The following is a 24,638-nucleotide window of genomic DNA, read 5'->3' as shown; positions in this document are numbered from 1 at the left end:
TAGAAGTGAACTTACGGTTGCAAAAATGCGATCCTTCATCACTTATGATTACCCGAGGTGTTCCAAACCTTGTGAAAATTTGCTTATGAAGAAAATTTAGCACTACCTTTGCATCATTTGTCGGTAAAGCTTTAACTTCGACCCATTTTGAGACATAATCGACTGCCAGCAAGATGTACTGATTATTGCAAGACGAGATAAAAGGCCCCATGAAATCGATTCCCCATACATCAAAGACCTCGACTTCAAGCATCACATTTAATGGCATTTCATCCTTCCTTGACAAATTTCCCACTCTTTGGCAACGATCACACCTTAAAACAAACTGATGAGCATCCTTGAACAAAGTAGGCCAGAAAAAACCTGCTTGCAGAATACGAGCTGCCGTTTTCTCACCATCATAGTGTCCACCATAAACCGTGGAATGGCAGTCTCGTAATATCCCCTCCGTCTCACAGAACGGGATACATCTCCTGATGATCTGGTCAGCTCCTTGTCTAAACAAATATGGTTCATCCCACATATACCACTTCACCTCATGCAGAAACTTCTTCTTTTTAGCGGATGTCAAATTAGGAGGCATTATATTGCTGACGAGATAGTTGACAATATCTGCAAACCATGGTTCTTCCTCCTGAATTGCAAACAACTGCTCATCCGGAAAAGATTCATTGATTAACGTCCTATCTTGGGAAGTAGAATCGGGATTCTCCAACCTAGAGAGATGGTCAGCTACTTGATTCTCAGTACCTTTTCTATCTTTGATCTCTAACTCAAATTCCTGAAGTAAAAGCACCCAACGAATGAGTCTCGGCTTCGAATCCTTCTTAGAAACCAGATAGCGAATAGCTGTATGATCAGTGAATACTGTTACTTTCGTACCAAGCAGATAAGATCGAAATTTCTCAAAACCAAAGACTATAGCCAAAAGCTCCTTCTCAGTAGTGGTGTAGTTCAATTGGGCACCATTTAAGGTCTTACTCGCATAGTAGACCACATGGAAGAGATTTTTCTTGCGCTATCCCAGAACTGCACCTACCGCATAATCACTCGCATCACACATCATCTCAAACGGTTCTGTCTAATCTGGTGCTGTAATAACTGGTGCAGTGATCAAACTCTTCTTGAGAGTCTCGAATGCTGCCAAACATTCATCATCAAATTTGAAAGGCACATCTTTCTCAAGCAAATTGTACAACGGCTTAGATATCTTTGAAAAGTCCTTGATGAATCGCCGATAAAAACCCGCATGACCAAGAAAACTACGGATTCCTTTCACAGAATTAGGTGGGGGAAGATTTTCAATGACTCCCACCTTGGCCTTGTCCACCTCCAGACCTTTGCTAGAGACCTTATGCCCAAGGATAATGCCTTCACGCACCATAAAATGACATTTCTCCCAATTGAGCACCAAATTAGTTTCCACGCATCTTTTTAGTACGGCGCGCAGATTATTCAAACATTCATCATATGAGTGTCCAAAGACGGGGAAGTCATCCATGAACACTTCGATGTTATTTCCAATCATGTCAGAGAATATAGCCATCATACATCTCTGAAAGGTGGTCGGGGCGCCATATAACCCAAACGAAACTCTGCGAAAAGCAAACGTGCCAAATGGACAAGTGAAGGTAGTCTTTTCCTGATCCTCTGGTGCAATACAAATCTGATTATACCCGGAATAACCATCCAGAAGACAAAAATACTCATGTCCCGCCAATCTGTCAAGCATCTGATCAATAAATGGAAGAGGGAAGTGATCCTTCCTTGTGGCTTTGTTCAATTTTCTATAATCCATGCATACTCTCCATCCTGTAACTGTTCGAGTAGGGATGAGCTCATTCTTTTCATTTGCGACCACAGTGATACCTCCCTTCTTAGGTACACATTGTACGGGGCTCACCCACGAGCTGTCAGAAATAGGATAAATGATGCCTGCATCTAGCCATTTCAGAATTTCTTTCTTCACCACCTCCTTCATGATGGGATTCAGTCTTCGATGCTGTTCCACAGTTGGCTTACTACCTTCCTCTAGCAGAATTTTATGCATACAATATGAAGGACTTATCCCCTTGATGTCTGCTATGGTCCATCCTATAGCCGATTTGAATTCTCTCAAAATCCTTAAGAGCTTGTCTTCCTCACTACCTGAAAGGTCAGATGAAATAATAACAGGTAACGTAGATGAATCACCTAAAAAAGCATACCTCAAGTGCTCAGGTAATGGCTTGAGCTCCAAGGTAGGTGCTTCCTCTGTTGATGGTTTGAGCTTCCCTTCAGCATTCTTAAGGTCAGAAGTACCAAGAGATTCAAATGGTATGTCCAGCTTTCGCTTCCATGGAGAAGCGTTCAGATATTGTAATTGCTCGTTGCTATCTTCATCATCGCTGTCAAAATCCCCCACTAAGGCCTTTTCCAATGCATCAGACATTAGCATGTGATCGAGTTCTGCAGTAACCGCAAAATCAATCACATCCAATTTTAAGCACTCCTCATCTTCTGTAGGGAATTTCATTGCCTTGAATACGTTGAAGGTCACATCCTGATCTTGGACCCGCATAGTAAGTTCACCTTTTTGCACATCTATCAAGGTATGGCCAGTAGCCAAGAAAGGCCTTCCCAAGATTATGGGAATCTTCTTATCTTCCTCAAAATCCAGAATAACAAAATCTGCAGGAAAGAAGAGCTTATCCACCTTGACGAGCACATCCTCAACTATGCCCCTTGGGTAAGTAATGGAACGGTCAGCCAATTGTAGCGACATGTATGTGGGTTTTGGATCAGGCAGATCCAGCTTTTTAAAGATCGACAACGGCATCAGATTAATGCTTGCTCCCAAATCACAAAGGCACTTGTCAAAAGTCAGATTGCCAATGGTGCAAGGAATGGTGAAGCTTCCTGGATCTTTCAGTTTTGGTGGTAACTTTTGCTGCAGAACAGCGCTGCATTCTTCCGTGAGAGCAACGGTTTCAAGGTCATCCAGTTTCACCTTCCTTGAAAGAATAGTCTTCATAAACTTCGCATAACTGGGCATTTGTTCCAGAGCCTCAGCGAAAGGTATATTGATGTGAAGTTTCTTGAACACCTCCAGAAACTTCCCGAACTGTCTATCCAGCTTTTGTTGCTGCAATCTCTTAGGAAAAGGTGGTGGAGGATAGAGCTGTTTCTCCCCTGTATTAGCTTCAGGTAGAGTGTGTTCAACAGTAGTCTTCCTTGGTTCCGCCGCTTTCTCCTTTTGCGTAGATTCTTCACCTCTAATTTCAGCTTCTACTTCTTTTGCCTTTTCAGCATCAGCTACTTTTCCAGACCTTAAGGTAATAGCCTTGACTTGCTCTTTAGCTTCCTTCCTGCCTGGTACTTCCGTGTCACTGGGAAGAGTGCCAGGTTGACGATTGAGCACTGCATTGGCTAATTGACCGATTTGATTTTCCAAGGTCTTGATAGAAACTGCCTGACTCTTGCACAACAGCTTAAGTTCCTCAAAATCAGCACTAGTAGGTGCAGCTGCACTTCCCTGTTGAGGATATGATTGCCTTGTAGCATACTGCTGTGGTTGCTGGAATTCAGGTGGGTTAAACTGTTTACTCACTCCTTGCTGATATGGTGGCTGAATAGCATTCTGATTATTCCCCCAGCTGAAATTTGGATGATTTCTGTTGTTAGGATGATAGGTCGCTGGCACAGGTTGCTGTTGTCACTGATAATTATTCACATACTGAACAGATTCGTTGACAAGAGAACACTGATCCGTAGCATGAGAACCTGCACAAAGCTCACAAACCATAGCTATTTGATTAACTCCATACGTAGCCAGAGAATCAACCTTCATTGATAGCGCTTGGAGCTGGGCTGCAGTAGCGGTGGCTGCATCAACTTCCAGAATACCTGCTACCTTGCCTGACGTCATCCTCTGAGTTGGGTTTTGATGCTCATTTGTAGCCATCGTCTCTATAAGATTATACGCCTTAGTATAGCTTTTAGCCCATAAGGCTCCTCCAGCTGCTGCATCGAGCATGGGCCGAGATTGGGCCCCCAAACCATTATAGAAACCAGTGATCACCATCCAATCCGGCATTCCATAATGTGGACATTTTCTCAACATTTCCTTGTAGCGTTCACAAGCCTCGCACATAGATTCTGTAGGTTGCTGCGCAAACTGAGTAAGAGCACTCCTCATAGCAGCAGTCTTTGCCATCGGATAAAACTTCACCAGAAACTTTTGCGCAAGATCTTTCCACGTAGTGATGGACCCAGCTGGTTCAGAATGTAACCAGTCTTTAGCCTTGTCCCTCAGTGAGAATGGGAAAAACCTCAACTTGTTAGCCTCATCAGTCACGCCATTATACTTAAAAGTGCTGCAGATCTCGATAAAATTCCTTATGTGCATGTTGGGGTCTACAGTTGCCGCTCCTCCAAAAGAAACAGAATTCTGCACCATCTGAATAGTGCCCGGCTTGATTTCAAAGGTGTTAGCTTGAATAGCCGGATGAAGGATGCTTGACTGAATGTCATCAATTTTAGGCCGAGAAAAATCCATAAGAGCTGGATCAGCTTGAACAATACGATCTCCCATGTTTACTGGTTCTTTCTGCTCAGTTCCTGAATCCGAATCCTCAAAATCTAACTTCTCCGGAATATCAAGAACTTCGTCTGTCTCCTCAGCTGTATCTAAAGTCCTCTTGCGAGCACGAGAACGAGTTTGCATAAACGCTTGCTAAAGTACCTGAGACACAACCGGAAAAAATATGTAAATACTACGTCCTAATCACTGAGTCCTAATGACCAATGATGGTAAGTACATAAACTAAACAAATACGCCGAGTCCCCGGCAGCGGCGCCAAAAACTTGTTAGGGCGAAAACACGCGCTAATATTCACGCAAGTATACGCGTTCGCAAGTAATATAGAATACTTTCTAGTTCGTTCCCTCAGAGACTCAGACTAAATTATTGTCTAATTAAACTCACTCACCAATGTATGATTACTTCTCAATGTTAAGACACTAACACTTAAAATTGTTGATTAAATATTAACTATAATTAACTACTTAATTAATCACTTAACTAACACTTCAATTTATCAATGATAAAACACTCATGAGATCACAACTTCATTATTACTTCCTTCTATAGCCATTGTTATTACCTTTAGCATGTGACAGTGATGATATTAATCGAATAACACGAAACTGATAAAAGCCAACTTTCATTGTACTAATACCATTCTACCAAGCATCCACAATTAAGATAGAAGTTAAATAGTCATCAATTATGTTGAGTTCCCATATGTCTACAGAAATTGACAACACAACGATTTAAGCACAAGTTATTCCTTTTGATTACATAGGGCAAATAAAACTGTTAGAGTTACCCACTAATCATGCACAACGTACATGAACCTATGCTAGCATGGCAAGTTCTAAATCTCAAGATCCACCGTCGCTTCACAAGAGATTAACACCCTATCTTATATATTCGCGACACACATAAGACGAATACGCACAACCAATACTAGATATCATGCAATCATCACACACTAAAGTATTAAACAATTAACTAAAGAATTCCATAATAAATCCGTTGCAACCCCATGATCACGGTTAGCCCATAATAGCACTTATCGTCATCATGGGTTCATATGAAATCATGATAAACAAACACAAGAAAATAATAACTAAACTAATTATATTAAAACAGAGTACGTCACAAGAGTAAATAAGTTCAAAGCAAGAAAACTAGCATCCAACGTTACAACGAAACAAGAATCACAAGAATATATGCTTCCTCTTCGTTGCGGTGTGCTAAATCGGTCTTCTTCCTTATCTCCTTCGCTCCTTGCGTAAAAACACAATCTTCTTCAATCCACACTTGTGAAAACGTCTCAAATCTACTTATATAATAGTCCCATAAAACTCAGATTACATAGAAGTGGAAACCAAACAGAAGTAGAAGTCCTAAAATAATTTGTCTTTTTCCCCGACCCTGCGCGGCCGCTCAGCATAGCTGAGCGGGCGCTCAGCTTGCTGCGCGGCCACTCAGCAATGCTGAGCGAGCGCTCAGACCTCTACTTGAAAAATTCTGATTTCGCTCCGTTTCTTCGCCGTAATCTGCCCGTTTCTTTCCTCTCGCAATGGTGAACACATGCCAAGGCTTATTCTTGATGATTCATCCCACGAAATGCAACTAAAACCCTGAAATGCATAAACACTAGAAAAACGCATCAAATACACAAAATACTTGATTTCAAGATACCAATTTAAGCCATTTTAAGACGCTCTAAGTGGTATAAAATGCCACTTATCAACTATCTCACCACAAACTTATGCTAGAAAGAAAAGATCAAAAACCCTCGGGGATGCACAGGACTCACACACTGTGCAAACTGGTTCTAAAGACACAGTCACTGTATCTTCTCAAAGTCAGGTTGATGTGGCTCCAATAAATATGGAGTCACAGCCAAAATCTCTCATAATTGAAGCACCTGATACACCAAATTCTCCCACACACTCACTGGATGTTGACATGATCAATACATCACTTCTAAATTCTCCATCTTTAACTCTCTTGGAGAAGCCAAGAATCCAAGTAAGTGAGCATCATCTTTTAGATAATTTGTTGGCACATTTACCATTCCTTTCTGAGACTATTGAGACATTTGTGCCAAAATTTTCATCAATCTGCACAGAGTTTACAATAGTCTCCACTCCAAACTCAATTATTTCTTCTATCCCGATGGATATTTATCATCCGTTGAGTAATGATTGTATCCCGACGGATAAACTTAACAGCAGTCATCCGTCGGATAGTCAAACTGCTAACCCGATGGATATTCTCATCCGTCGGGTGTCTCTGCACAGCTTCAAATTTCATCAATTCTTACAAGTGCAGAGGACTTAGTAGTAGTGCAATCACTATTAGGACTGAGGGAAGGGAGTGAATTGAGTGAGAGTCTGGGTTGCTCCCAGGAAAAATGAGAGAAAAAGAGTGAACAAATGCAGTCCATTTCTTCAGGACTGGCAAAAGTGAGTGAGGGGAGTCCCACCTTAGATGATGAAAGTGAGGGTGTGAGGGTAGGGAGCCAAGGGGAGCCCTTGATGAAAAAAGAGAGAGAAAATGAGAGAAATGCAGGTACAGAATTGATATGGATGGAAATCATTGCAAGTGAGTCAATGAGTGTCAATGAAGCAGAAAGGAAAATACTATTTCAGCAAGACTATCAAGCTGCTATAGACTCTATTTCCCTAGATGCAGAGACATTTACTCACCCTGATATAGCTTACCAAACTCTACAGAGCAATGAGGAGGCTGAAAGGATGCTACAACTGGTGCACACTACACAATCTTTTCAAAGAGAAAAAGAGGCAATCACTGCTCTGCCTTCCAACACTGGCAGTGATTCTGCATTGGTTGAAGATTCATTTGGAGATGCTGGTGGGGATGATGAGGAAGACAGCATGAGCATAGGGGGAGATGCAGAAATTCCAGCCTGGATGCTAACAAAAGATTGTTCGTACTCCCATCTCTAATCAACCATATTCAAGGTGATCCATGACACCCAAGCAGCAATTCAATCATCTCATAATGCTAGCACAAAGAAGCTACTTATAGCTCACCTTGAAGCACTTCAACTACACAAAATCCAAGCTCTTAATCACATTTAAAGTGTAGATGAAATCAAACAAGAAATTTATGAAGTAAAACAGGATCTCATAGCAAGGTTGGATGCTAGAATGCCTGGAACTACCATGACTGAAATAGCTCATAAGCTAGGGAAGGAAACTAATCTCAATAGAAAAGTTGAGGCCATGGACTCAAGATTATCTGATGTAGAGAAGTCAATGGCCAAGATACTTACCAATCAAGAAACTCAAACTGCTCTACTCCGACAGTTGGTGGTTGTTCAACTCCCCTCCACTCAACAACTTGATGCTAACAAAAAGGGGGAGAAAAGCTCAAGTAAGGGGGAGAAAGGTGAAAGTGAGGGGGTGCTACAGCTAAACATGCAAGTCAGCAAAGTTATTATGCCAACAATTGCTCTCACAAAGCCACCAGCCCTGGACAATATTGATATCATAAATTTGGCAGCAGAAAAACTGAACATAGATGACAAACTGCTAAAGATTGATATAGCAGCAGCTGAGAAGGAATTGAAAGAAAAGTGGAGAAAGATAGATGCAGAGATTCAACAAAATTTTGGGCTAATTCATAAACCAGATAAAGTCTTTAGTCATCACTCTCAAGTCATGAAAATCTATGTGAATGACTTGAGTATGAACTATCTGGAAAAGGGTCAAACTTCCTACATCAAATCTCCAAAAGCAGATTTAATCATGAAGCCTAAAAGAAACTATCCAAAGTTTTCAGCCAAGAATCATATGGATACTATATATGAGACATCTAGGCCAGATGAGAAGAAGTTGTTGAAAAGGTCAATTGCATTTTACAAGGATCCAGCAGATTCAACACTTAAAAAGAGAATTGCTAAAATTTATAGAAATGGTAAGGAGATTTGTGTAGTGGTTGGACACCCACTGTTTGTGGAAGCTAAGAAGGAAGAGAAACAAATAATCAGGCTAGAAAAAAAGCAAGCTGCCTTGGATGCTAAGAAGCACAGACAAAAGAAGGAGCAAGCTGCTATCTTGGCCAAGCTTCAAGCTGTAAAAACCATAACAGAAACTTCTGCACAACCATCTGAAATTGCTGAATCTCAAGATCTAAAGGTGCAAGTTGAACCTCAACAGACAAAAAAACCAAGATATAAGCAAAGAATTAAGAGAAAATTGGACTTCAGTGATGAGGAAAAGGAAGACTTTATTCCTAGGAAGCCTACAACTACAACTCAAACATCAAAACCCTCTGTGGTATTTGAAGAATTCAAAGTGGTGGATCCAACAAGGAATATTCATTGTGAGCCCATAATTCCCAAGGATGAACCAGTAGACTGGGATAGTTTTCCAATTCCTGAGTTGAACTTTCCTATCTTCAAGGCAAAGAAGACAAAGTCAAGAGCAATCAATAAAGTGAAACCAGTGTTTCTCAAATCCAAGATCTTAACCAAATCCCAACCCACAGTCAACAAGAGAGATCTCATGTACATCTGTGATATTAAAGAGTTTTCAGACTTGAATCTCTACTTGGATGAACTGGAAGAAGTAAGAGGAATTGATGCTTATAGACACCCTCCTGAAAGACTGTTATTTAAATACAAGGGAGGGAAAGAGATAACATGGCCTCTTCTCAGGATTCTCCAAGAAAGCCAATCTGTTCTGATTAAAGTCTACTCATCCTTCAAGAAGAACTTTGGATACAATATGACTACAAGGAGAATAGTTCTTAAGAAGATTGAGGAGCTGAGGAGTGATAGAGCCAAAAATGCACTTCCAAAAACTCTATCAATTCCCTTCACAGAAAAGAGAGTGCATCTGAGGCCTTATTGGATGATGGAATTCATGGACAACAAAGGAGTTAGAAGATTCTTCAGATTGGAGGACCAGTTGAGTATCTCTAGTAATGAGACTCTTTTGGAAATGCAAGAAATGCTGAATCTCTCAGAAGCTGATGAACTTGAATTTTACAAACAACTCCAGAATCAAATAGAGGAAAACAACAGAAGACTTGGGAAGAAATCTAGAAATTTAAGGAGATAGACTTATCTGCTCAGACTAGAGGAGCACCTTGAAAATTGATTGTGAGAACTCTTTGTACACTTTGCTTTGTTCAATTTTCAGTAAAATTTACAGCACTTATTAGTTTTATCTACTATTTTTGAAACTGTTTCTTTAGGATGTTTTGTTATCATCAAGTTTCTCTTAATTTATGGCTACAATTCCAGTAGACATAAATTGGGGGAGATTGTTAGGAATATGTTGTGTACTTGATGATAAGCTAAACAAAACACCTTAGTAGATTTAACTTAGTGAATTTTGTAGCACCCGATGGATGATCGATTATAGTCCCGACGGATGATCGATTATAGTCCCGACGGATGATTCAATATAGTCCCGACAGATGACAAACTAATATCCATCAGGTGAGTAGCTTATGTAATATTAAGTACTGTAGCACATTTCTACAAACAACTTTGTATAGATTTTGTAGTAGCTTATGAATCATGTAGACTGCTAGTAGATGTGCAGAATAGGTTGATTAAATGTAAATATAAGATTTCTTATAATTATGCACAAATAAAATGGAGTCAAGTGATAAACGGCTACCCGACGGATGATCAACAAAGCTACCCGACGGATGATCAACAAGGCTACCCGACAGATAACAAGCATATACCCGACAGATGATCAATTCAAATATATGTTGACAGTGACAACACAGTCACATGCGTCGAGTGTTTCCAAAAGGAATGTGGCAGCCTGTTCAGCAGGGTTTTTGAGAACAAAGAAGCATTACCATTTCCATGTTATTATGAAGATATTCAAGGATGCTGGAATAGAGTAGTGAAGCAGCATGGAGTTAGACTTGATAGGTTTTGTTTTATTATCTTGTCTTATTATCATGTAAACTTGGTGATATAAAAACCAAGAGTAGCAAGTAGAACAACAACTAGACTAAAACAAACTCATTCTCAGAAAAATATTTATAAGCTAAATCATGTAGCATTTCTCTGTAAGTTTAGTTGTTCATATTTGTAAGAAGCTGTGAGCTATTCAAGCTTCACAGGGTTCTCACTCGATATATATATATATATATATATATATATATATATATATATATATATATATATATTTGATGGATACATTCAAATCCACCAGAAAGTTTTAAAGACCTGAGTTTTTATTACTTTGTGTTTGATTTACTTAACTCTTTATTCCGCACTTTGCAAATTAAACAGTTAGATATAAATTGAGTTAGAACTATTTTTCATAAATCTTAAAAAGAAGCCAGAATTACATTCAACCCCCCCCCTTCTATAATTCTTGTTATATTGTTAGGGAATAACAAGTTTGTTTTGCTCAATGGATGTCTTGTTGTAGATGTAACATATTCTATCCTTGTTTGCTAAATTTAATTGTACAACAAATAGGCTACCTTTCCTTACTCCTTTCAGAGAAACTTCACCAGTTTTCTTGCTAGTGATTGAATAATCTTATTTGTCAAATATTACTTTGAAACCTTGGTCTATAAACTGGCTGACTCTGAGAAGATTCACTTTAAGGCCAGCAACTAGTGCTACATCATCAATCACAATATTACCAAAAATTAACTTGCCATATCCCATTGTGAATCATTTCCTATTGTCTCCAAAAGTCACCAATGGGCCATCCATCTCCTCAAACTGTGATAGCAGGGCTCTATCACCTGTCATACACCTGGAACATCCACTGTAAATGATCCATATGACTTTATTCTTATTTCCTTGCACACAATGAGGATTAAGTGTGTTTAGCTACCCAAGCAGTATTGGACACTTTCTTCTTTTTCACAGAAGTTGCAGAAGTAGAATTTGAACATTCAAAAAGAACACCATTCATAGTTTGATCAAAATTATCTTTTTTAATCTCAGATCCAAGATTAACTTTTTTGAGATCTTTTCTCAACCTATGATAGCTTTCCATAACCTTCATATTGCAAGGAATGCAATCAAACTTATTATAGAAGGAATAGGGATCTTCTTCCAGTGCCTCATTGTACTTGTATACTCTAACTTTTGGCTCACTAACAGCTTTTTTATAAAGGTGAGTTAGGTGATTTATTGAGCCATATTTCTGACATTGCTTCCTTGAGGCATCTACAATATAGGCATAATTGTTGCTCTTGTTTACACCTATTTTTCGTTCTTTTTCTTTTTCCCAATGTTTTTAATTTTGGTCTCCTTTGTTGGCGTCTTTGTAGTTTGGCTTACTACAGACTTCTTTTCATATTTGGTGATAGGAGTGGTATCTGCATTTTTCTTCTCTTTGTCTTTATCTGCAATTTCTTGCTTCATGACTAACTCCTCTTCACTGAAATTCAATTTACAAGCTTTGAACAAAGGTGAATTTATATTCTTTAGCATCACAGGAACATCATGGTACATAGTGTCTTTTCCTTTGCCAGCTTTAACTTTCTTGTGAGAATTCAAGGCCTTATAATTCAAACCAATAGCTATGTTAGCATATGGTTTATTTTTCTCATGACACTGACCGACCAACTGAGATGCATTCTTGAATAACTCGAACTTCAAATCATTTTTCTCAATTCTTTCTCTCAACACTGCCTCTACTTCTCCAGCACACTTAAGCTTGTTCTTGAGATAATCATTTTCTTGTTTGACCGTCTCAAGACCAACAAGCTGCAGTTCTAGCTCCTATTTCTCAATCGCAAGCTTCTCATTATTTTTGACAGCCTCCTCACTTCCTCAGTAGTTGCCATCATGCTTGTGTGGATATGAAACATCTCTAAACTCATTTTCTCAACAGTTTCTTTATATTGAGTGGCATTTAATTCAATTGTGGTTAGAATAAGTACCTCTAATTTGGATGCAGATGATTCTCCTTGTTCTAGAGCCATGAGAGCATAATTTCCATATTTTTCACAATCATCCTCATCATCTGTATCATCCCAACTTTTGCCTTTTACAAAATAAGCATTTCCCTGTTGCCTTCTCAAGAGTGCTTCATACTTTGCCTCCAATTCCAAATAAGCTTTATCTTTCTTCTCTTTCTTTGGCTTTCTACACTCAGTGGCAAAGTGACCTAGTTCATCATAGTTATAACACCTTATCTTTGATCTATTAACATACCCTGACTTATAGCCACTTTTGCCAGCTGAACTGAATTGAGCTTTTTCCTTTCCAATTGTTGTTGTTGGATGTTTGACCCTTGCTCTTGAAGTAATTTGGTTTCTTAACCCTGATGTTAGAGAACTTCCTTGCAAGATAAGCAATTGACTGCTCCATCTCATCCACTTCATCAAGGGTGTAGAATTCATCCTCTTCCAGCTCTAAAATGACTTGCTTTTGTGGTTCCTAATTTTTCTTCTCAACAACTTGAATAATTGGAGTCTGAGCTTCTAGTCCATCTTCAGATATTTTACTGTCATTGGCTACCAAGACACTTGATCCATCAATAACATGCTCTTGATAGGCTTTCAATGACTTCCTCTGTAACATCTCTAGTTCACAGGTCTTCAAAATATCATACAAGACTTCCAAATTCATTATGCTTAAATCTTTTCCTTCTCTAATATCAGATATCTTTTATTCTAGGTGATCATGATGGGTGAGCAAGAATTTAAGGTTATCCTCTTCAGCTTTATAATATATGTCATAAAGCTGTAAATCATTTATCAGCTTATTGAACCTTTCAAAAACTTCAGTTGTGCCTTCCTTTGGTTTAGCCATAAAACCCTCATACTGTAAAACCAAGATCTTTTTTTGATTAGATCTAACCTATTATGTTCCCTCACACAGTATTTCTATTTTCTCCCAGATGTGTTTAGCTGACTCACAATTAATAATGTTATTGTACATTACATTATCAAGAGACTCAATCAATATGAGTTATAAGATGTTATTCAGTAAAACCTTTTCTTTTTCAGGCTCTGTGTAGGTTGAGGGATATTTAGGTGCAAAATGTGCAGGTATGATCATGTCTCCATCTGTAGATTCAGGAACCCTTTCCATACGAATAAAGGGTCCATTTTTGAAAATCTGAATGTACATAGGGTTGATCATCCTTATGAACAACATCATTTTCTTCTTCCATAGTGTGTAGTTGATCTTGTCAAAGACTGTTATCTTGATGCTGCTTATTTTCTTAGCACTCATTCTTCCAAGATCTTTACCTATTTACTTTCAAATTTTGCTCTGATACCACTTGTTAGATATTGAGTGCAATGAAATATATAACACAGAGAGGGGGGGTTAACGTGTTTCTTAGATTTTAATTCTCTTTTGAAAGTATTTGGCTTAAGTTGAGCAAAGCAAATATGAACTTGTAAAGATAAATTATTTAACAGTAAACAGACAAGACAATTTATCAAAAACTCACTTGATTGTATTAATCAAATTTGTTTTGCTACAAATCTGTGTTCTTAGAATTAAGAATTCAGCTACAAATCTTGAGAGAGAATACAAGATTTTTCTAGATCTATTTTGTTAACTTCCAAACTAAGGACCCGTGTATGCTTTATAGACCAACAGCACGGGATTATAAAACTTGAACTAAAATATACTAACACGGTTTCTAAAGCTATCTTGTCTATTTCCTTTTCTGGTGTTAGCAAATATGTGCAGAATTTTGTAGGTCTGTGACCATCCTTTGTCCAGTGAATCTTGGCCCTTGATCTTGTATTCTTCAAGCTGCTTTTGTAGTCTTTCCAATTCAGTGAATGAATTGTTTGTTTACTGATAATCTTGAATCTTGAACTTGTCTGTATTCTGAATTATAAGATAGCTTGTCAAGATCTCCTTTTATTCTGTAGAGAACTGTCATATCGATAAGTAAAAGGACTTATCGATATCTCGAGTTCTCGACATATATAAGTGACTTATCGAGATCTCTAGTTCTCTACATGTAGAATAGCTTGTCGACATCTCCACTTCTCTACATAATCATTTTGACTTGTCGACATCTTGAGTTCTCTATATAGTCATTTTGACTTGTCGACATCTTAAGTTCTCTATATGAGGATTTTGACTTGTCGATAGCTCTAGATCTCTACATGAAGAAATGCCTTGTTGATATCTCAAGTTCTCTATACAGACTTTTTGACTTGTCGATATCTGAGATCTCTACATGAACAAATGATTTGGCGATATCTTTTAGAACTTCTCTACAAGTCATTTTGGACTTCTCGACATACTTCTCGATATCCCTTGATCGGTGACTTGTCGAAATATGACTTAATACATTTTTCCTATAATAATATTATACAAATCCAAGCTGCTATACTTCTCTCTAAGGCAAGATTAGGATTTGATCTTCTTCCAGAGTTTATTCATTAGCTTGAAAGTTGTTACCAGAAAAATACTCCAATCTAATCTACTTAACATTTTTACAGACTCAAGGAATACAATTACAAAATAAAAATAGAGATTATCATACAACTTATCCTTAGGGTTGTCAATATGACTTAGTCTTGTTATGTACAGGTATTTCTTGTACAACAATCATATAATGAGTGTTATTCATTTTAAGTTTCCTGCTACAAACAATTGTGCAGAGTATGAAACATTGATCAATGGCCTGAAGATTGCTTTGGAAATGGGCACTATGAATTTGATCGCCAAGAGTGATTCAAAATTGGTAACGAGGGATTCCAAGCTCGAGGACCACGAACAGAATTTTACTTGAAGTGTGCGCATGGTTACTTGGAAAATTCAAGGAGGTGATGCTGGAATATGTACCATGAGAGAAAAATAGCAACGTGGATGCTTTGGCCAAAATGGGATCTCAACAGAACACTGTATTTCTAGGCCCATACCCTTAGAAATTTAGGAAGTTCCCAGCATTCCAGATGTGAAAGTGATGCAAGCAGATGATAATCTTGAGGAAACATGGATGACACCCATTTTAGCCTATAATAGTAAGGGAACACTCCCTGAAGAGAAGTTTAAGGTAAGACGACTTCAATACTAAGCTTCAAGATATGTGGTGTATGATCGAGTGTTATACAAAAGAGGTTTCAATCAGCCGCCGCTTAGCTGTATTGACGAGAAAGAAGGAAATTACATCTTGAGAGAGGTATATGAAAGAATTTGTGGCAATCACTCTGAGGGTAGCTCGTTGGCAATGGAGATATTACGCCAAGGCTACTATTGGCCTACAATGAAAAAGGATGCTGCAAACTTTATTAGAGCATGCGATCGATGTCAACACTTTGTGAATTACTCATTTGTGCCTGCAACGCTCTTGACATCTATGATGAGCCCATGGTCGTTCGCCATGTGGGGGATTGATGTCATTAAAGAACTCCCAAAAGCAAAAGGGGATGTCAAATATGCAGTGGTTGCGGTTGACTACTTCACTAAATGGTCCGAGGCCATGCCATTAACAACCATCACAGTTAAGAAAATCAAATACTTTGTCTTTAATTCCATTATATGCAGATTCAGGATTCCATACAAGCTTGTTTCTGACAATGGGAAACATTTTTATAGCATGAAGCTATGAAAGTTGTGTGAGGATTTGAAAATCAAGAAGGAGTTTGTGGCAATTTATCACCCACAGAGTAATGGACAAACTGAAGATGTCAACAAGATTATAAAACATACTCTTAAGACCAAGCTGGAGGAACGCAAAGAGAATTGACCTGAATAACTCCCGAAGGTTTTATGGTCTTACAACACGACTCAAAGATCTACAACTGGAGAATCTCCCTTTATGCTTACTTATGGATATAAGGATATGGTTCTCGTGGAAGTTGGTTTGGGATCATTTCGCAGGGATCATTATGTAGAAGGCTTCACTTGGATCTCTTAAAAGAAGTAAGAGAAAAATCTCAGCTGAAGCTTGCAGCATATCAGCAACGTGTGGCGAGGTATTATAACAAGAAGGTAAAGGGGCAGTAGTTGAAATTTGGGGATCTAGTGCTCGGGAAAGTAATGCCTAATATAAGGAATCCTCATCATAAAGTGTTTGGAGCCAATTGGGAAGGACTTTATAAGATCAAAGCAATATTGTGGAAATGAACTTATCATCTTGAAGTCTTGGACGGAAAGACTGTTCAACATGCATTGAATGCAGAACACCTTTGAAAGTATTATCAGGAAGGTGCTGCTACAGCCCCTTATCTTTTATTATCTATATTTCTAGTTGATTTTAGTAGGGTTATGCCTGAATAGAAGATAAGAAGTAATAAAATTCCTCCTAGCATAGGGGGTAGTGCATGTTATACTCTTCCCCATAACTAGTTGAAGGATCGTATTTCCAAATAATTTCCCCACAGGGCATAGTAGCCATGGGACCGGTGTAATTTAAACACTGGAGCACATTATTTATAAAAATTTTGAAAAATTTCTCACTTGTTGATTTTTACTTGCTTACTTTTGTACATGCATATGTAATTGAGATTTTTATCAATACAAGAAGAGATGTGTCCCACAAAAGGATTATATAGAAAATGTAGAAGATTAAGGAAATATCTAAGTAACATGTCAAAATTCATATAAGATCATGACGCGTCTTGCATAGAGGATGCACCATTGTCTTTACAATAAAATGCAACAAGATGGAATTTTTATAAAACTTAGAATTACTCTATAGTGGTTTATCTTTTACAAGGAAGAAAACGCGCCTTAGCTACAAGGTGTGCCCTCATGATGCAGTACTCAATTGGAGTGTTGAAATAATCATGTTAAACATTGAGAAAACATGTAAGAATTGCCACATATAAGAATGAAGGTATATCTTATATGAGGATGCATCATCCTGTGGTATAAAATCAATAATGCAAATAACATGAGTTATTTCATGTTATTGTTTTTTATGAGAACGCGCTCTAGTTTGAGGACGCGCCCTACTATGTGATATACACTTATGTAAGAATACAATAGAAATGGCTGAAGATATGGAAAATAAAACCATCACACATGAAATAATTCAAGGCACAAAGGCCTTAAAGATTTATCATCCAATAACAATAGATAAAACCATAAGTTTACAAATTACAAGTCTTAAAGGGACTTGCACCCATAATCGTTCAAAATATTCAAGACGGGTGGAGATGACGCGTCCTAAGAAGAGGGAGCATCCTGGCTCTTGCCTTGGTGGCCATCTTGATTACCATCTTTAGGAGGAGATTGGTGAGGCTGAGTTTGGAGCGGTGAAGGGGGTGGAGACGCGTCATCTTCCTCCTCAGCTTCTTTCAATCTAAGCACAATTCTCTTATTTTTGATGGAATCAGATGCTCTCACCCTAAAGTCACCCACTCATTTCTGGGTTTCTTCATCAAACTTATAGAATGTGTACTCCGGATCATTGGAAATGAAGCCAAAACACCATTCTTCAAACTCAACCTCCCTCATCAGCTTTTTCTCTGCTTTTCAGCCATGTAGCCTGTCATCATCAAGGACATCCAAGTCCATTTGCATTGTGGAGTTTAAGGCAATGACTTGGTCAACAGCTTTCTCCATGTATGTGACTTGGCCTTCAAGACGCGCCTTTTCTCATTGCAAGTTGAGAATCTCTGTATCTTTTTCTTTGGTGAGAATTGAGATATGCTTTTCACGAGACTTCACTTTATCCATAACTTTGCTTTTCTCAGTGTCAGCACTAGCAAGACGCATCCTGAGTTTGGAAGCCATATTTGTATTTTGTTTTGTGTGAAAATGAAGCGCAGCTGTGGCCCTCATCATAGATTTCTCTATTTGATCCTCAGTCATGAAACTTTAACCTTTTACCTCCTTTTTGGTGAAATAGCCAGTGGAGGACGCGCCTAGATGCCTGTGAACAAGTGAGTGTTCATCAGGGATGGATTTTTGTCACTTTGAAGGCACATCCTCTTTGTCTGAGATGTCCACCAAAGTAGTGTCAATAGTCTTGGGAGAAGGAGAAGGGGGAATAATGAGAATATGGGGGGTCCTTAGTATTTGGATCATTCTTGGTACCCACATACTTTGTTCTACCACCATTTGGATTTTTGGTGGCATCAATAGCAAAGCCCTTGGGAAGGGAAGTCATGTCTGCAAAGTAAACAGGGATAAAGTAAGATCAGGGAGCACCCTACATGGAGATGTGTCCAACATATAGAAAGAATAATTCAATATACTATATAAACTACAAGTATAGAACACAACAGACAACGCGCCCTGTAAGTAAGACACGTCCAAATAATAGGATAATGCATTGGATGTAATTCAAATAATTAAACATGTAAAGGCTAGAAAGATAATTGCAAAGTTATAGAACGCGTCCTTGGAGTTAGACGCATCAAAAATATGCATATAAAAGGAAAGAAAAGAAAAATACAAGTAAGTGGATACGAGTAATAAGGTAAGACGTGTCCTCGGATCACTAATTTTACCTTGCTCTAGATCAACTTTCCTATTGATATCAATCTGAACTAACTTTTCAACTTTAAGCCCTTTGGATTTCTCAAAAGCAGTAGGAATGGGTTTTTTATTTGTAAAATCACGGTATTTGCAAAAGGAACTGACTCTCTCAGAAAGGGTACCAACTCTTTTCAAGTTGGCCTCGGTAATCATGTCTTTAAGGTTGAAGTGCTTATCAGCATACTTCACAACTTTCTCAACACTCTTCTTTCTTTATCCTGTCAACTCTTTTTGAGTGTTCTTGTCTAAAAGAACATAATGCAAGTCAATGAAAAAAAAGAAGGGAGAAGAATATAGAGAAAATAATACTGGGCGCATCCTAGTCAAATGACGCGTCCTATATTGACTTACTTGGATTTAAGTTGAAATGAACACAGACTCTTTTCACATCATAAAGATTAAAAAAAATGGCTTTTTTCAGTCCCTCTCATGACTAATCTTGCCCTCATTGAAACCTTTGTTGTTAAGCCATTTGTTAACAACAAATAAATGGCAACATGGAATGAACTTTATGATGCTAAAAAAGAAGATGAACTCCTTCATAGAGGGCGCGCCCAACTTCAAATCATGGTACATAATGTACAATGCCCATGTCATTTTGTATAAATTGGGAGAAAGTTGTATTGGAGCAACATTATACCACTTGAGAATTTTCTTAATATATGGATGCAAAGGCGCACCCACACCTAATGAAAGCAATTTTAGGCTTAACACCATTCTAGGGACTCTAAGATTTTCAACATAAAAGAGATGGGCGCTCATTTTATGAAGAGTACGCGCCCAGATTCCCTCATTATCATAATACTTCATGCTCCACCCGATTTTCAAATATGTGGTAGTGGAGTCGAGACCTACACACGCAAGTTTTCCTTCTTTCTTCCTCCAAACATTCTTCTCTGCTTCAGGAAGATTTTCAAGCTCTTTCCAATCAAATTCTAGCTCCACATCTTCTGGCTCCCAATGCACGAATGGAAGGTCGGATTTTTGTGGAGAATGAAGATATATTCCAGGAGCTCTCTTCTCAAACTCACTTTCATTGTAAGGGGAAGGCGCGTCCTGAATGGGTGATGCATCCTCATGCATTTCCGCGTCTTCATCACCTGAATAGGTGAATGAGCCGACTCTGGATCAAATTCGACAACTTGAGGTTGTGATTTCTGAGAAGTAGACTGGATGACTTCGTGATCGGTTTAATCTTCTATGGCTAATGATATGGTAGCTTTAGGGGATCTTTGCGTTTGACTAGAGGTTGACATAATAGAGCCTTAGGATTTGATTCTGCAAAACCACGAGCTTCAGCCTCAAGGAAAGAGCTAGTTCTATGAAACTCAGGTAATTTGGGAATAAGAGATAGAGCAAATGGGGAATCAAAGCCCAATCGTCTGTGGAAATCCTCAAAGGGGTGAAAAGGAGAAGACACGCCCTCGCCTTTCAGCTGAAAAAAGAAAAACAAAAATATTGAAGGCGCATCTAAAAGAGATAAAATTAAAAAGAGGTAGGACGCGTTCACAAGAAAGACGCGCCTTAACTTGTAAAATAAATGGAAGAATGGAAAGTGTATAGATGAGGACGCGTCCTACTTACCTATTATTTAATATAAAATGAAGCCTAACTAAAGGTACTATGCAAATAGCAGCAAAATCAATTAAAAGTGGACCAAGGTGCAAAATAAGACGCGTCCTGGGTGATGGACGCGTCCACATTATTATCATTACTACAGGGGAATACGGGTCAATTATCATCAATTTGGGGGAAATTATCTAAGCCCTAAGAACATGCAATCAAGAATCGAGAAAGCAAAATATGGCGGTTTAGACATATATACACATATACATATAATTCTAGATGAAGAACAGTGAAGAGAAAATGAAAAATATGAATCAATTTTTGCACATTATGGACACGGTAAAGCAGCAAATTTGGAAATGAAAAAAGAATTAAGTACCTTCCGAATTGTGGAACGGTTTGAGCAGGAAAATTCAAGGAACGATCGGTGAAATTATCGGATTCTGGGCGTTAAGCTTTTTACAGCGGGGGAAGGGACGGTTTAATTAAGAGAGAAATGGTGAAAATTAGGGTTTTAACTTATGAAAATTATTTATAAGTGGATAAGAAAAAGGGAGATGATGACGTGTGTGACAGCTATCAACAACGGTAAAAGTTCGTAGAATAGAGGGATGACACGTCCAAGACCGACGACGCATCCTCACGATAATTCGTAAGGTGCAAATTTTGCTAGTATCTCTGTGAAAAAATTCCAATTTTATTTTCAACTTCATATGGAATTTGGGGGGGTAGTTTTATAGCCAGAATTTGGTAATGGATCATTTCGGGTCAAAAATGGGTCAATTGGAATCAAACTAGGGCAAAAGGATGAAGGATTATGTTTTAGGCTGCAAGACATGAGGGGGATGACACGCCCTATGGGGTAGGATGCGTCCTTATTGGGTGAAATACATGATATGGGCTATTTGAAACTAAGATTGTAATCAAGAGGAAATGGGTGCACCCCGTAGAGTGAGGACGCGCCCTGGTATAGGACGCGCTCTCATATGATGAAATGTAGTATATGGATTATCTATGTTCCTAGGCTAAAATACAAGGGAGAATGTGTGCATTCTCCAGGGAGAAATGGAGGATTATTTTCACTAACATATTTATTGTAGATACTCTTTGAAGAATTCCCTCCTTGAGTCAGTCGAGGAGGGGGTGTTTGTAAAAAGCTTGAAGGTCTCCAGGGGTATGCCTGATGATTGAAGGCTCTTCCTGTATTCAATGGGTGTCCTCGTTGGGGATGCGGGGTTAACATTGGTGTATGCTTTGGGAGTTTTGTTCTTGTATTCAACGGGTGTCCTTGTTGGAGAATTTTGGAGATATCATGCATTTTGCACCCAAGAGCTTGGGATCACCTGTTATGCTATCTGGCGGGTTATCCATATTCGGGGGACAAGGACGCGTTCGGCATTTGGAGTGAACCGTGGTTATACCTGCATTCGTAACATATGGGAGATAGTTGTAGCGGAATGTTATCCATGCGTATGAAGATGTATTATCCGTGAAGTACTACAATTACGAACAAGCCTTGGTCTTCGTGGTTGGGCCTCATAGTTGGACATTCCTAAGCTAGCAGAAGATGGATTCTGGAAGGAATTCTATCAGGCCTTGGAACAAGAAGTCTTAGCCCATTAGATTTCTTGTTTCCCAAGAACTATGTCAGGCATAATACCTATGTTGTGCAAGACATACATGTACTATAACAAGACTAAGTCAAATTGACAGCCCTAAGAATTATTTATATGATAATCTAAATTTGTATTTTGTATTTTATTAATTAAGTCTGTAAAAATGTCAAAGATTAGACTGGAGTATTTTTTTGTAAATAGTCTCAAGCCTAAGAATAAACTCTGGAAGAAGATCATGAAGATCATGCCTTAGAGAAATTGTGAAGAATCTTGGAGTTGAATAAATCTATTTTAGGAAAAGTATTCTAAGTCAAGATATCTACAAGTCACAGATCAAGTCATATAGAGAAGTCATTCGAGAACTTCAGAATGATTTATCGAGAAGTCCAAAACAGCTTATAGAGAAGTCTCAGAGATATCGACAAGCCAAATGAAGACATAGAGATTGGAGATATCGATAACTCATTTCTGCATTCGAGAAATCAGAGATATCGACAAGTCAAAATGAAGATATGAAGATTGGAGATATCGACAAGTCAATTTTCTCATTAGAGATCTCAGAGATATCAATAAGTTAATATACTTATTGAGATCTCAGAGATATCGACAAGTCATTTCCACATGCAGAAATTTGGAGACCTCGACAAGCCAAGTTCACTTATAGAGAACTCAGAGACCTCGACAAGTCAAAGACAATTATAGAGAACTTAGAGATCTCGATAAGCCATTATACTTATCGAGATCTCAGCTCTCTATAGATCAAACTGGAGATCTCGATATGAAGCTCAAGTACAGAATGCAGACAAGTTAAATATTCAAGATTATCAATTTACAAATGATCTAATCACTTAGATTGAAAAGTCTACAAAAGCAGTTTGAAGAGTACAAGATCAAAGGCCAAGATTAACTGACAAAGGAAAGTCATAGATTCACAGGATTTTCAAAGATACACTAAGCCAGAAATGGAAAGCTTTAGAGATAACTTAAAGTATGGTTTAATACATTCTATTGCATGCTGTGTAAACTTGTGTTTACTAATCTATAAAGTAAACACTGGTCATTTGCTTTTAAATTGTATCAAACAGATCTAGTTTTTCTTGTAACTCTCTCAAGGAAGAAGCTGAGTTCTTTACTTACAAAGAACCCAGGATTTGTAGTAGAACACTAGCTCAATTTTAATACAAAATTAAGTTAGTTTTGATTGTGTGCACTGTTTTAATTTCAGTTAACATAATATTACAGCATTTCTAATCTGCGTTGTTCACCAAGTAACAAACATTCAAAAAACCTTAAAAATATTTAAAACACATTCACCCACCCCCCAGTATTGTATTCATTACCTAACAACCAATATAAAGGATATGTATGCACATTGGGTTGGAAGTTGAAAGCAAAAAAGGGCCACCGCTAATCCTAATCGATCTCAGCTACCAATTAACACAAAAATACCACCCACTGCTTGATTTTCCGGCGATAAATCACCATCGTAGTTCTTGTTTCCGACATAGAACCTCAAAATTTATTGTTACCAGATTCCACCGTCTAACACTTAGATTACAGCCCTGCCTCACGTTCGAAATCCAACGAAATCTATACTATATTATAATAACCGGAATGGGGTGTAATTTGGTATGCCTTTTTTTGGTTGGTTTGGTTATCCCCATTTATGACCGTCGGATCTTTTTAATCAAGTAATCAGGACCCTTAAATTCAAAGACTAAAAGAATATACATTACTCAAACTCACAGGTTTGAACCCCGCCAACAGAAAATATTTATAATATTATTTATACACTACTAAATCTCCCAGGTTCAAACCCCACTAACAGCAAATATTTATATTTTTATTTATACACTATCCAAGATTGAGGTTCAAATCCCGCCAACAACAAATATTCATATTATTGTTTATAAATATACTAATAAGGTAATGAACTAAAAAATATATTATAAATTTAAATAATATAAAAATATTATGAAGACCCGTGCATCGCACGGATTGTAACCATATTTGTAACCTAAAATGCAACATAGAATTTACCCCGAAATTCAATTGTACAATTTAAATTAAATGCAATCTGTTATGTGACATCGTATTTTTACAAATATTTTCGGAATAAAATAGTATTTTTACAAAAATAATTCAAAAATTGATAAAATCGTAAATTATTTTATAAAAAAATATTTTTAAAAAAAATCCCTTTTTTATCTTCAGAAAAAAATTACAGAATTTTTTTCAAAAATTGATAAAATCGTAAATTATTTTATAAAAAGTTATTTTGATAAATTTTCCTTTTTTGGCCCCCTGTATTATAAATTTTTTTGTCTTATAAATTTTTTGTCTTTCTCTACTCGTTAACACGATATTTACCCCCGTTTATTCAATTTCACCTTCACGGCAGATAATATATATCTCCCTCTCCTAGTATAATTTGGTTTTGCAAATCTTCGTGCATCAACGATTCGCCAGC

Source organism: Apium graveolens, chromosome 2, assembly GCF_009905375.1.
Source record: "Apium graveolens cultivar Ventura chromosome 2, ASM990537v1, whole genome shotgun sequence".
NCBI lineage: Eukaryota > Viridiplantae > Streptophyta > Magnoliopsida > Apiales > Apiaceae > Apium > Apium graveolens.
Note: the sequence above shows the minus strand (reverse complement) of the source record.